The sequence below is a fragment of the Medicago sativa genome, chromosome 1 (assembly GCF_051527215.1).
Source record: "Medicago sativa cultivar Bolivia chromosome 1, Bolivia_mono, whole genome shotgun sequence".
Lineage (NCBI taxonomy): Eukaryota > Viridiplantae > Streptophyta > Magnoliopsida > Fabales > Fabaceae > Medicago > Medicago sativa.
Window position 1 is genome coordinate 63,143,335 of NC_140749.1, and position 14,042 is coordinate 63,157,376.

A 14,042-nucleotide genomic window follows, 5' to 3' on the forward strand; every position below is an offset into this window, starting at 1 on the left:
TATTAAGGATTCCCATGGAATATCCATAGTCTTCTCTTTGTAGATGGACCCAGATTCTGATACGCTTTGCTTGTTTGATGTAGATTCTGAAACTTTTGAGCTTGATGATGCCATTTGATGATTGACGAAGATTTGAAGAAGATGAAGATTTTAGGGTTCTAAGGTTGAGAGAATGCGCTTACTTCGCAAGAGGTTTGAGAGCAAATGTGTTTGTTGTGAGTGAGTAGTGTGTGAATTGACAAAGTGTTAAAAGTAAAACGATTGCAATTCAAAAGAGACAAACAAACATAACATTAATGACAAAATTGGGGGCGCGTGAAAAGTACTTTCAAAGCTATTAAATCATCATTGCCCTTTTAGTTATACACCAACACATACAGGCCACGTAAGAAGTTCACAGAGTAACTACCAAGTTAGTGGGTCAGAAGTTACTTTTTAAAAGGTAACTTCCAACGTTTCCACTAATTCAACTATTCAGAAGCAACAAATCCAGCTTCTGGACTTCAGATGCTGACGTCATCATCAGAAGCGAGTTTTCCTCAGAACCTCAATAAAGAGCTTCTGATGGACTACTGCTTCTGAACTAACTTCAGAACCTAAAATCCTATTCAGGAGCAAGCAAGCATTTAATCAGATACAAAGTGCATGTTCAAATTTTTCTTTATAAAATCAAATCTTTCAACAGTTAAAGGCTTAGTAAATATATCAGCCCATTGATTTTCAGTATCAATGAATTGTATATCTAAAATTCCTTTTTGAACATAATCTCTGATAAAATGGTGTTTGATTTCAATGTGCTTAGCTCTTGAATGCAAAATTGGATTTTTAGACAAACAAATAGCAGCAGTATTATCACAATAAATGGGAATACTGTTAGCAGTTATCTGATAATCTTCCAACTGATGTTTCATCCAAAGTAGTTGTGTACAACAACTTGCAGCTGAAATGTATTCTGCTTCTGCTGTAGACATAGCAATAGTTGTTTGTCTTTTGCTAGCCCAGGATATAAGATTATCACCCAGAAATTGACAATTGCCACTGGTTGACTTTCTTTCAATCCTATCACCAGCATAATCAGCATCACAGAATCCAATTAGCTTATAATCTAAGGATTTCCTATAAAGGAGTCCAAGATTAGTTGTTCCTTTCAAATACCTGAAGATTCTCTTGACAGCAGTCATATGAGATTCTCTAGGATCTGATTGGAATCTTGCACACAAGCATACACTGAATAAAATATCTGGCCTAGATGCAGTGAGGTATAACAAAGAACCAATCATACCTCTATACAGCTTCTGATCTACTTTAGCTCCTTCATCTTCTTTGCTCAAGTTGCACGTAGGGTGCATTGGAGTGTTCATCACTTTACAATCTACAAGTTTGAACTTCTTCAGAAGCTCCTTTGTGTACTTTGATTGATGAACATAGACTCCATCTTTGCATTGATTGATTTGAATGCCCAGGAAGAACTTCAGCTCTCCCATCATGCTCATTTCAAATTCATCCTGCATTAACTCAGAAAATTCCTTGCAAAGAGATGCATTAGTAGAACCAAATATTATATCATCAACATATATTTGCACAACAAGAATATCTTTCCCAAGGGTCCTTCTGAAGAGTGTAGTGTCAACCTGTCCTCTCTTAAAATCATTTTTGATTAAGAAATTACTTAGTCTATCATACCAAGCTCTGGGAGCTTGTTTCAAGCCATATAGTGATTTCTTCAATTTAAAAACATGGTCAGGATATTTAATATCCTCAAATCCAGGAGGTTGCTTAACATACACTTCTTCTTCTATGACACCATTGAGAAATGCACTCTTGACATCCATCTGATATAATATTATGCCATGATTAACTGCATAGGAAAGAAGTAACCTGATTGCTTCCAATCTTGCAACTGGAGCAAACGTTTCAGTGTAATCAATGCCTTCTTGTTGACTATACCCTTGTGCAACAAGCCTGGCTTTGTTTCTTGTTACTTCACCTTGCTCATTCAGCTTGTTTCTGAATACCCATTTTGTTCCAATAATGTTCTTGTGCTGAGGTTTGGGTACCAGATCCCACACATCATTTCTTTGAAATTGATTCAACTCTTCTTGCATAGCTAGGATCCATCCATCATCTGAAAGTGCTTCATCAACTGTTGTAGGTTCAATCATTGAGATTAGTCCAATCATTGACTCTTCTTGTCTGAAATGTGATCTTGTTCTTCTTGGACTATCTTTGTTTCCAATGATTAGCTCCTCAGGATGTGAAGACTTGTGTTTGAATGTGTTTCTGGGAGGATCTTCTTGATGTGAGTCATCTTGTGCTTCATCAGAAGCAGTTTCATCTTGCGCTTCTGATGTGGGTTCAGCTTCTGGACTATCTTCAGATTCAGCTATCTGATCAGGTTCTGGAGTAGCTTCAGGAACCTGTATCTCTGCAAAACTTTCACCTTGCTTTGAAGTTTTATCTTCAAGCTCCTTGTCATCAAATTTAACGTGCATAGATTCTTCAACACAGAGTGTCTCTGAATTATACACTCTGTATGCCTTTGACCTTTCAGAGTAACCTAAAAAGATTCCTCTTTGGGCCTTTGCATCAAATTTCTTTAGGTAGAGCTTGTTGTTCAGAATGTAACATGTACATCCAAATTGATGAAAGTAAGAGATATTGGGTTTTCTTCCTTTAAAGAGTTCATATGCTGTTTTCTCCAAAATAGGTCTAATATAGATCCTGTTTTGAACATAGCATGCTGTATTCACTGCTTCTGCCCAAAAATGTTTTGGTAAATTGTTTTCATGAATCATGGTTCTGGCCATTTCTTGTAAAGTTCTATTCTTTCTCTCTACAACCCCATTTTGTTGTGGTGTTCTAGGAGAAGAGAATTCATGGAAAATTCCATGTTTTTCACAAAAAGCTTCAAATGGCTCATTTTCAAATTCTCCACCATGATCACTTCTGACTTTCAAAATTTTTGATTCTTTTTCAGATTGAATTTGAGTGCAGAAGCTACTGAATACATCACACGCAACATCTTTACTCTTTATGAATTTCACCCAAGTCCATCTGCTGTAATCATCAACAATGACTAATCCATATCTACTTCCATATAAGGATGCAGTACTTACTGGTCCAAATAAATCAATATGGAGTAATTCTAAAGGTCTTGAGGTTGAAACAATATCTTTTGTTTTAAAAGATGATTTCACAATTTTCCCTCTCTGACATGCACCACAGAGTGCATCTGAATAATAGTCAATGTCTGGTAGCCCTTTCACAAGTTGTAACTTACTAAGCTTAGAGATTAACCTCCAGTTAGCATGTCCCAACCTTCTGTGCCACATCCATTTCTTATCATTCACTGATAGTAGGCACATCACCTTCTGATCAGCCAGTTCAGAAAAATTGATTTTATAGACATTGTCAACTCTCTTTCCTTTGAACACAATGGATTTGTCTTCCTTGTTGATTACTGTACAGTTGGGTTTTTCAAAGAGCACATCATAACCATTATCACAAAATTGACTAATGCTCAAAAGGTTATGTTCAAGACCATCTACCAACCATACATTATTAATTGAGGTAGAGGAGTTACCAATAGTTCCTGTACCTATGATCTTGCCTGACTGGTTGCCTCCAAATTTCACATTTCCTCCCTCTTTCATTGTTAGGCTGAGGAACATGGACTTGTCTCCTGTCATGTGTCTTGAGCAACCACTGTCTAGGTACCATGATCTTTGCTTTGGCACTGCTCTTAGACATACCTGCATCATTGACATTTTTAGATTTAGGTACCCATTGTTCTATGGGTCCTGGAAGGTTAGTACTTAAGGCTTTACTCTTCACTTCTTGTACCTTGTGCTGTGAGTTGGGTTGCTTCTGATTAACCATCACCTTAGGTTTTGGTACTTCAGAAGCAGTAACTGTCTTCTTCTGAAACTTAGACTTCAGAACCCCAGATTTTGGTTTCACCAGACTCTGAGGAATAGGTTCTGATCTTTTCAGGATCCTAACCTTTGAAGTCTTGGAATCAGATTTGATCATAGCCTTTGACTTAGAGTTCTTTGGCTTTGAAATAATCTTAGCCTTAGAACTAGAAGCTTCAGGTTCTGATTGAACAACAGTTTCCAACTCAGCCCCTTCTGGTACAAAGAATGTTTTCAGACCTTCCTTGATGCATTCACAACAAGACTTTAGATTGGTTTTCTCCAGTTTCACTTCTGGAAAACCAATTCCTCTGCCATTGTTCTTGTAAATGCTATAAATCATAGAAGCCACTCTGCTTCTGTCAATGCCAGATATAATAAAATCTTCAAGAGCAATTTCATGGTTACTTAAAGGTTTTTCATTACACTTTTCTTGTAGCTTCTGACATAAGAACCTGAGCTGATCTTCATATGTTTTACACATGAAGTCAAAGCCCCTAAGTCCTTGTTCAGAAGCTTTCAGATCCAATAAAGTTGATTTTTGCTGTTGTACCAAATCAGCATATTTTTCTTTTAAATCCTTCAACTCATTGGTTCTTACTTCAAAATGTGTAAGAAGTTCTTTAAGTGACTCAACAAGTTCATCTCTGGGAATTTTGGAATATACCTCGTTTTCATCTTCTGAGTCTGAATCTGACCCAGCTTCTGAAGTTGCTGTTGCTACCAACCCAACAGCTACCTTTGCATCTTCATCAGCTTCCTCTTTATCAGATCCAGATTCACTACCCAAATCATCCCAGGTTGCCATTAAACTCTGCTTAATCTGCTTCTTGAATTTGCTTGGTTTGAATGTAGACCTCTTTGACTTGTCCTTTGACTTTTCTCTTTGAAGATCAGGGCATTCAGCAATGAAGTGACCTGGCTTCTTACAGTTGAAGCATCCCTTCTGATCTTCTTTCCTTGAGCTTCTGGAGTTACCCCTTCTGGAGAGAAACTTTCTGTTCTTCTTGGCCAGATATTGAAGTCTGTTTGAGAGCATGGCCATTTCTGCAGCATCTGGTTCAGAGTCTGAACTTGACTGTTCTTCCTCTTCAGATTCAACCACTTTGAGAGCTTTTGATGACTTGCCTTTGGATGGAAGAGCTATTGATTTACTCTTCTTAGTAGACTCATGTTCATTAAGACTTAACTCATGAACTTTGAGAGAACTAACAAGATCTTCGACACTTAAAGTGTTTAAATCTTTAGCTTCCTCAATGGCAGTCACTTTTGGTCTCCATCTGGCAGGTAAGCTTCTGAGTATCTTGCTTACATGATCAGAAGCAACATAGCTCTTCTTTAGAATCTGTAGACCAGAAACTAAGGTTTGAAACCTTGAGTACATCTCCTCAATAGTTTCATCATCCTTCATTTTGAATAACTCATACTGATGTACAAGCAGGAAAGCCTTTGCTTCTTTGACCTTCTTGCTCCCTTCATAATTTGAACAGAGAGAAGCAAACATAGCTTTAGCAGTGGATTTGTCACTCATCTTCATGTATTCTGCTTTGGGTATGGCAGTGACAAGAGCTCCTCTGATAATATGATGCTTCTTGTAAAGTTTCCTCAGTTCTGGAGTATGTTTCTTTCTATCCACAGCAGCTCCTTCTTCATCAAGGACTAAATCACCAACACCATCTTCCAGAATATCCCATAATTCTTCATCTAGGCTCATGATGTAACTGTAAAAGTTGGTCTTCCACCAAGAGAACTCTTCAGCATCTCCATTGAACTTTGGAACTTTTCCAATACTGGTTTTCTTACTATCACTATAATCATGTGAGACATGTTTATAGCTAGTATCACCAGGACCAGTAGGAGTAGGAGTAGACATGTTTTTCTCAGATCTTTGACTGTTGCACGGTTAAGTGATACACAACAGACCAAGGCTCTAGATACCAATTGAAGGTGAGAAAAACACAAGAAGGGGGGTTGAATTGTGTTTTAGAAAAATTCTTCGTTTCTCCTAAAAACTGAACACACTGATCAGAAGCTAAGCGAGACAGCTTCTGAAGTGATAATCAGAATCTAAATGCAGCGGAATAAAACAGAGAGAGAGAAGAAGAACGACACAAAGCAATTATACTGGTTCCTTCCACAATCCGGAAGTAGTCCAGTCCCCCTTGCACTTCCAAGGAGATTTCACTATGAGTAATATCTGATTACAAATGCTCAAGCACACAAGCAAGAGACTTCCAATGCTCAAGCACACAAGCAAGAGACTTCCAATGCTCAAGCACACAAGCAAGAGACTTCCTTTGCTCAAGAACACAATCAAGAGACTTCCTGCTCAAGCACAACTGCAAGAGACTTCCTAACTAAACAAAATTACACAGAAAATTGTTTAAGGTTGAACACTTGATATACAATCAGAGGTGCTCACAATACAAATCAGATACAGACTCAATGGACTTAAGAATTTCTAAGATATGACTTTGAGACACAGAAATTCTAAGTGAATGCAGAACAATTTCAGCAGAGGTTTGGTACTTGTGAAAATCTTTGTGAGTCTTTCGTTCAGAGTTCATGCATTACCAATTCTCTAGGTCTTCACTCCTTTATATAGTGGTGTGAAAGAGACGTTGTGAAATTGCCAGCACACCAAAGAGTCGTTGTTGAAGCTTGATCTTTCACCAATAATCTTTTGCCTGATTTGGCTGTTGTCCTATGAAGAACAAATTTGAAATCCATTCCTTATCCAAAGGAACATCTATGCAGGCGAAACCGTATTCTGGAGCTGTTTTCTTGTCCTGTAGCGCGGACACAAAACAGAGTAGTGGAGAACGTGGTTGTACAATTCGTACAAAGTACAATGTCAACGCTTTCGTCCAAATTGCAAACACACGCCTTCAAACACCTTTGAAATGACCGTTGCAAACTCCACTAATCCTTTGTTTGTGTTTTCGAATCCAATAGACAGCTTTTGCATTGATAATTCTTCAATTCTTGATTCTTTGCAAATCCAGTTGATATTCAGCTTCTGGTGAAATGGCTTCTGATGAGGCAGCTTCTGATGATGCAGCTTCTGATGATATGACTTCTGCAGCTTCTGATGACGCAACTTCTGATGATGTGGCTTCTGGACCTCTTGTCTTCAGAAGCACTATTCTTTAGGAGCAGCTTACTTCAGGAGCGCTATTTCTTCAGGAGCAGCTTGACTTCAGGAGCGCTTTTTCTCTTCAGTAGCAAGTTGCCTTCAGGAGCGTCCAAGCTTCAAATTTTTGTTGTTTCCATAGCTCTTTATTTGCTCATTCAGAACCAATGATGATGTAACTTTATAATTATGGTCCTGTACACTTGAACAAAAATTAGCTAGTCCAATTTACAATTTTTAATACCTTGTTATCATCAAAACCCTTTAAGGTTCATTGTTAAACACATTTTGTTCCAACAATTTGTTCTAAAAAGGAGAACGGAGGTTTGGGGGTTAATGGAATTTAATTTGTCCCTGATAGGTAAATGATATTGGAGGTTGAAGGAGGAGCATGAAAGTTTGTGGTATAGAGTGGTAGCAGCCAGGTTTGGGGAGGAATGTCATATTTGTGTGTACAGGAGTGTCATACCCCAATTTTTAACCTAAGATGCCACCGACACATGTCTTTTGACCCTGATCAGTCTCTGACTTTTCAGTGAAAAAATTCGGCAAAGAAGTATTTTAAAATACCTCATATTTGGTTCCGAGTCGGGCCCTCTTCGCTCAATTTTTATTTTTTATTTACTTTTAGTTTTCATCTTTTATTTAATTTTTTTAGTTAATTAATTTTAAATTAATTTTAAATTTTTATATCCATATGTTAATTACTTTTAAATTTTTAAGTTAATTACTTTTAGTTTTTTATTTATTATTATTATTATTATTATTATTATTATTATTTATTTTTTATATCCATAAAAGTCCGAATTTTTGTCCAAAATATCCAAGGCCAGCTCCACACAACCTGTCCTGTCCCCCTTTGAACCAAACCAATGCAGGTTCTGTTGCTCCTTAACAGACCCCATGTCTCATCCAGCTCTATATAACCAAGAGCACACAACACAAATGGGATGAGGTGAATTTCGATCCAAACAGCCAAATTCACACACAAAAATTCCTCATAAAACCTGCAAGAAAATTACACAAGAACAAAAGAAAAATTTTCCAGCCAAAAACAACACAAACAGCCAAAACCACACAACTTCATACGACACTGAAATCTGCACAAATCACACAGAACCTACAAAATTTTGATTCACCAACACACACCAACAACTAATCAAAACCGACCCAAAGCACATTAATATCATTCAAACCATACAACCACAATCCAAACGTGAAAGGTAGTTTTTTTCCTTTCTAACTTTTTGATCTAAGGTTTAAAACATTTTTTATTATTGTGTAAAAAAAAAAAAGAAACAGAAAAAGAAGGAGAAGGAAACGAGAAAGAAAGAAATAGGGGAGAAGAAAAGAGAAAAAAAAAAGAATCAATAAACAAATATAAACAAAAATGTACCTTTTCTTTTTATTACTTTAATCCTTCTTTTAAAAAGCAAGCAAGTTCAAGCACAAAATTTAAATAAAATTAAGAGGTTCTCGTAGAGACTACGAACATAAAGGGTGCTAATACATTCCCTTTATGTAACCAACCCCCGAACCCTTAATCTCTAAAAATGTGGTATTTGAACCTTTTTTCACTTTCTTTTGAAAGAATTAAAATTTCAGTCGTGAATAAAAAAAGTGAGTCAAAAGCTAATCAAATAGCCTTGACATCCGAAAAATGACGCGACAGAAATGGCGACTTCACTGGGGACCCCCCTAAGAGGGTTGAGCCTAACTTGGCTTTATTTAAATTTTGTGCTATAACTTGCTTGCTTAATAAAATCAAAAAAATAAAGATGAAAATACGTGTATATATGTCCTTTCTTCTTTCTTTCTTTTTTTCTAACGTGAGTGGTGAGATAAGTCCATTACCCAGACTTGAGAGAAACATTAAGATAAGATGGTGATATAATCAAAGGGCTATTCCAAGAGTGAATCTTGAGTGTTAGTACATGTGATAATCCCGCTCAATGGAGGTTCTTGGAAGTAATACTATGTTGACATGAGTAATCGTGTTTGGCACTATTATTTTCAAGTAACCGTCGAAGTTGAGGACCTTTAGTTACCTTTAACCCATCTTGGCTTTTTAGGACGTAGTGTGGTGGCTGATCAAGAGTAATCTTGAATTAGTTGATACGCGATACTACACTCGGACGAGACTTTCTTACGAACGTTGTTGGACCGGAAGTATTTCCGCAACCCAATGACATTCGGAAGTGGTTGACAACTCTGGGAACTTGGTAGAACCTTTGTTACAAGTGCAAATTAAACCATAGTCCTTACCAAATGGCGTTGTTATCCTTAGCTCCAACTTATGGACTTAAACCACACCATGTTTTCACCATTTGTGTAGCATAATCATGCATCATTCATAGAAACTTTTCTCATCAAAACATCGAAGGACTTAGATAAGTTTTTGTAAACATCAGAGATATTCCACCTTGAAAGGAGGAACACCAAGAAATACAAACTTAAAAAAGAAATCTTAACTAAGCTTTTGCTTTTGTTAAGAACTTCCTTGGTTTCTTACCTTTTGAAAATAGAACTGATTGCAAAATCTTTACAAATTTTCAAATGAAATCATGTTCATCTGCGATGTTTACAATTCACCTTGACAAATCCTTCGATAACAAAAAATTTGGTACTTTTTTTGCATAAGCATTTCATACATCATGTGCATTCATAGTTTCTAGTCCGTGTCAATCGATCAATAAAATGGTTCGATGTCTTCATTGAAATTCGGCTCACATATGCAAACACTAGTACAAACACAAAAGATGGATCAACTTGAGCAAGAGGTCCATGAGCTTCGGGTGGTACATGGAATGTTTAGCTGCAATTGGGTCTTTGCTGATGTTTATTTCTACAACTCATTTGTTCAAAATAATATGTTTGTTTGTTGCTTTATGTTTTTCAAAAAAAAAAAGATCCTCTCGTCCCACCCAAGACGAAGGTGAACTTGATTAGGGCTTTTTGCTTTATGTATTTTCATCATTCATGAAAAGTCGCTTTGATCCCGACTTTGTTTTTATTTTTGTGCTTTTTCTGGAAAAATGGTAATACAAAAAACCAAAAAAATTATTTTTCTTTAATCAGTTCAACATACCTGCATAATCATATTGTTTATATTAATAATCAAATCATGCATTTTTAAACTCGTTGAACACTTAAACCATGTACTCTCTTTCAACTTTGAGTTCCTCATATCCAAGGCTAAAGAGGAGGATGATGAAGAAGTTCCCGACAAGGTCTCTCGCATACTGGGACATCTTAGCCGTCAAAGCTGCAAACAAAAATCAAGAAGATTGTCCAGAAGATGGCAGTCATTTACAAAGGCTGGTATGATATGTTACAGTTGCCTCGCATGGGTATCGTGCTTCATTACACATTTCAACAGGGACAACCCCCCTCCTTCCCTCAGTATACAACATAGAGGTCGTGCCTCCCGTGAAGGTCAAAGTCACGGCAATAGGAGTTCTGCTAAAGTCCAAGCTTGATCGAATTTAAACGCATGACGACCTTGTACAAATATATCAAAAGAGGTTTGAAACAAGCTTCTAACAAAAAGGTTCGTCCCCATGAATTTCAAGAAGGGAACTGTGTACTACTTTCCAACCAGACTCCAGGGGCAAGTAGATGCCTAACTTTGAAGGCTTATGTGTAATGACTCTCGCAACTATGGATGGTGACAAACTCGCACGTCCCGTGAATGCCGATGCAGTCAAGAAATACTTTGTCAAAAATAAAAGCTCGGTAAGTCGCAAACCTGAAAAGGCGGCTTAGGCAAAAATGAGCGTCTCGGTGGACTGAAAACCTGAAAGGGCGGCCCAGGCAAAACTTAGAGACATGAACAAAAATGATTATCCTGATAGATTGAAAACCTAAAAAGACGATCTATGCAAAAGTTAAGGATCAAAAGACAAAGTAACTGCATCCGGTCAGACACAGTCCACTTGGGGCATCCAGTTATCAAAAGACCGCCGATTCGAAGCATTTGCATATCAAAGACTCGGAACAGGGGCATTCAAAGTTGTCAGGGAGTATAACGGTTATTGTGTTCAATGTACCTTTCCCGTACATTTACCATTTTCCAAAATTTTTCAAAGATCCGTGGGGTCATGCCATTGGCAGGTCACCACTCAATTCATCAAATTTGAGCCTGTGCCCATTTATTTGGAACTCTCATTTATTCTATTTGCAAATTTTCTTCTATTTTTGATGGCAATACTTGAAGCAAATTTTTTTTCAAAATACAAATTTTTTTTTTACATCTTTTGAAAAATGTGAACAACAAACACACTCTCTTTGAACTCGTGAGTAGTTGAAGCATACATCAACATCCGCCTCGAGAACAGTTACACTGCGGAAGAGAAACATGGCTAAGCGCTATGGAGAGGACCTCTTGTTTGAGCAAAATGCAGTCGCAATCCAAAAAAAATACAAAAAAAATCAAAGCTCGCTAAGTCGGAAACCCGAAAGGGCGGCTTAGGCAAAAATGAGCATCCCGGTGGATTGAAAACCTGAAAGGGCGATCCAGGTAAAAGTTAGGGATTTTCAAAAAAAAAAATGACTGCTAAGGCATACCAGTGGAAGGACACTCTGCGCTGGTTTACAAATGGCGACTTATTCCAGACTTTTGGTCAACAAAGGGTTTATCCCCAGGAGGCACCAGTTGCTACCTTGTGTTGGGCTTTACCCCATCTGTGCTTCAATTTGTTCACAATAATGTCATCTCCAAGGAAGTTTGTCGAGTGTTTGTACTGCGATGTCAGTCCTTCTCCCATCTTACCTGTCGTGTTTTGTCTCATTGAGTTCACCTGTCATATACAGTTTATACAGTCGTACAAGTTACATTCATTCATTCATACATTAATACTTTCATACATTCATACAATCATACATTCGTACATTAATACTTTCATGTATTCATACATTCATGCATACACAACATCGTTCATACATGGTCGCATCAGTCACCCAGAGTCTTGTATGGATGTATCCTTTCGGTTCAGTCACCAATCAAACACATGTCAAGTGACAAGTTCCAACCAACGAACATCTTGCATTTACCTTTCATTTTCCCAGTTTATGCCCCTGCTTTGTCAAAAAACGAGATGTCACTCAAACTTTATCTTCTCAAGTGTCTTTCCCCATTTTATCGGATTACGGAATATCAAAACTTATTCCCCGGTTTATCGGATTACGGAATATCAAAACTTTTTCCCCGGTTTGTCGGATTACGGAACATCAAAGTCTCAATTTCCCGGTTTATCGGATTACGGAATATCAAATATGTCATTTCCCGCTTTGTCAGATTACGGAATATCAAGTGTCTTTCCTCGTTTTGTCGGATTACGGAATATCAAAGTCTCATTCCCCGGTTTAACGGATTACGAAATATCAAAACTTTTTCCCCGGTTTGTCGGATTACGTAATATCAAAGTCTCATTCCCTGGTTTATCGGATTACGGAATATCAAAACTTTTTTCCCCGGTTTGTCGGATTACGGAACATCAAAGTCTCAATTCCCCGGTTTATCGGATTACGGAATATCAAATGTGTCATTTCCCGCTTTGTCGGATTACGGAATATCAAGTGTCATTCGTCGGTTAATCAGATTACGGAAGTTCAAAAGTGTCTTTCCTCGTTTTATCGGATTACGGAATATCAAATGCATCTTTCCTCGGTCTATCGGTTTATCGGAATATCAAATGTGTCATTCTCCGGTTTATCGGATGACGGAATGTCAATAGTGTCATCTCCCGGTATGTCGGATGACGAGACGCCACTCAATTTCTATTTCAATAGTGTCATCCCCTGCTGAGCTGTACAAGTTGGTGTCACTAATCAATTTCAATTTCATAAGTGTCATCCCCAGCTGAGCTGTACAAGTAGGTGTCACTATTTTTTTTCTTTTCTTTGTCTTCATTAAAGTTACCGTTCCAAACCAATGCGGTAGTGAACAGTCGATTTCCCCAGTGAAACTACATTCACCCTATCGGAGTCAGATCCCTCTCTTCAACGAACTTGGGTATCCCGTCATTGTTTCTCATCTTAGTCAAATCATCTTTGGCGTCCTGCATTCATAATTACATCGCGAGCATTCATAACATCTTAGGTCAAAATTGGTGCACTTTTGTATTTAAGTCTCTTCGGCCCGTCAAATCAAAATATTCTATTTTTCGAATCTCCGGACGAAGAAAACATAAATAGGGGCATCTGTCATACCCCAATTTTTCATCTGAAGTAATTTTAAAATACCTTTCTTCTATTTTTTATTTACTTTTAGTTTTCATCTTTTATTTAATTTTTTTAGTTAATTAATTTTAAATTTTTATATCCATAAGTTAATTACTTTTAAATTTTTAAGTTAATTACTTTTAGTTTTTTATTTATTATTATTATTATTATTATTATTATTATTTCTTTTTTATATCCATAAAAGTCCGAATTTTTGTCCAAAATATCCAAGGCCAGCTCCACACAGCCTGTCCTGTCCCCCTTTGAACCAAACCAATGCAGGTTATGTTGCTCCTTAATAGACCCCATGTCTCATCCAACTCTATATAACCAAGAGCACACAACACAAATAGGATGAGGTGAATTTCGATCCAAACAGCCAAATTCACACACAAAAATTCCTCATAAAACCTGCAAGAAAATTACACAAGAACAGAAGAAAATTTTTCCAGCCAAAAACAACACAAACAGCCAAAAACACACAACTTCATACGACACTGAAATCTGCACAAATCACACAGAACCTACAAAATTTTGATTCACCAACACACACCAACAACTAATCAAAACCGACCCAAAGCACATCAATACCATTCAAACCATACAACCACAATCCAAATGTGAAAGGTAGTTTTTTTCCTTTCTAATTTTTAGATCTAAGGTTTAAAACATTTTTTATTATTGTGTAAAAAAAAGAAAAGAAACAGAAAAAGAAGGAGAAGGAAACGAGAAAGAAAGAAATAGGGGAGAACAAAAGAGAAAAAAAAAAGAAT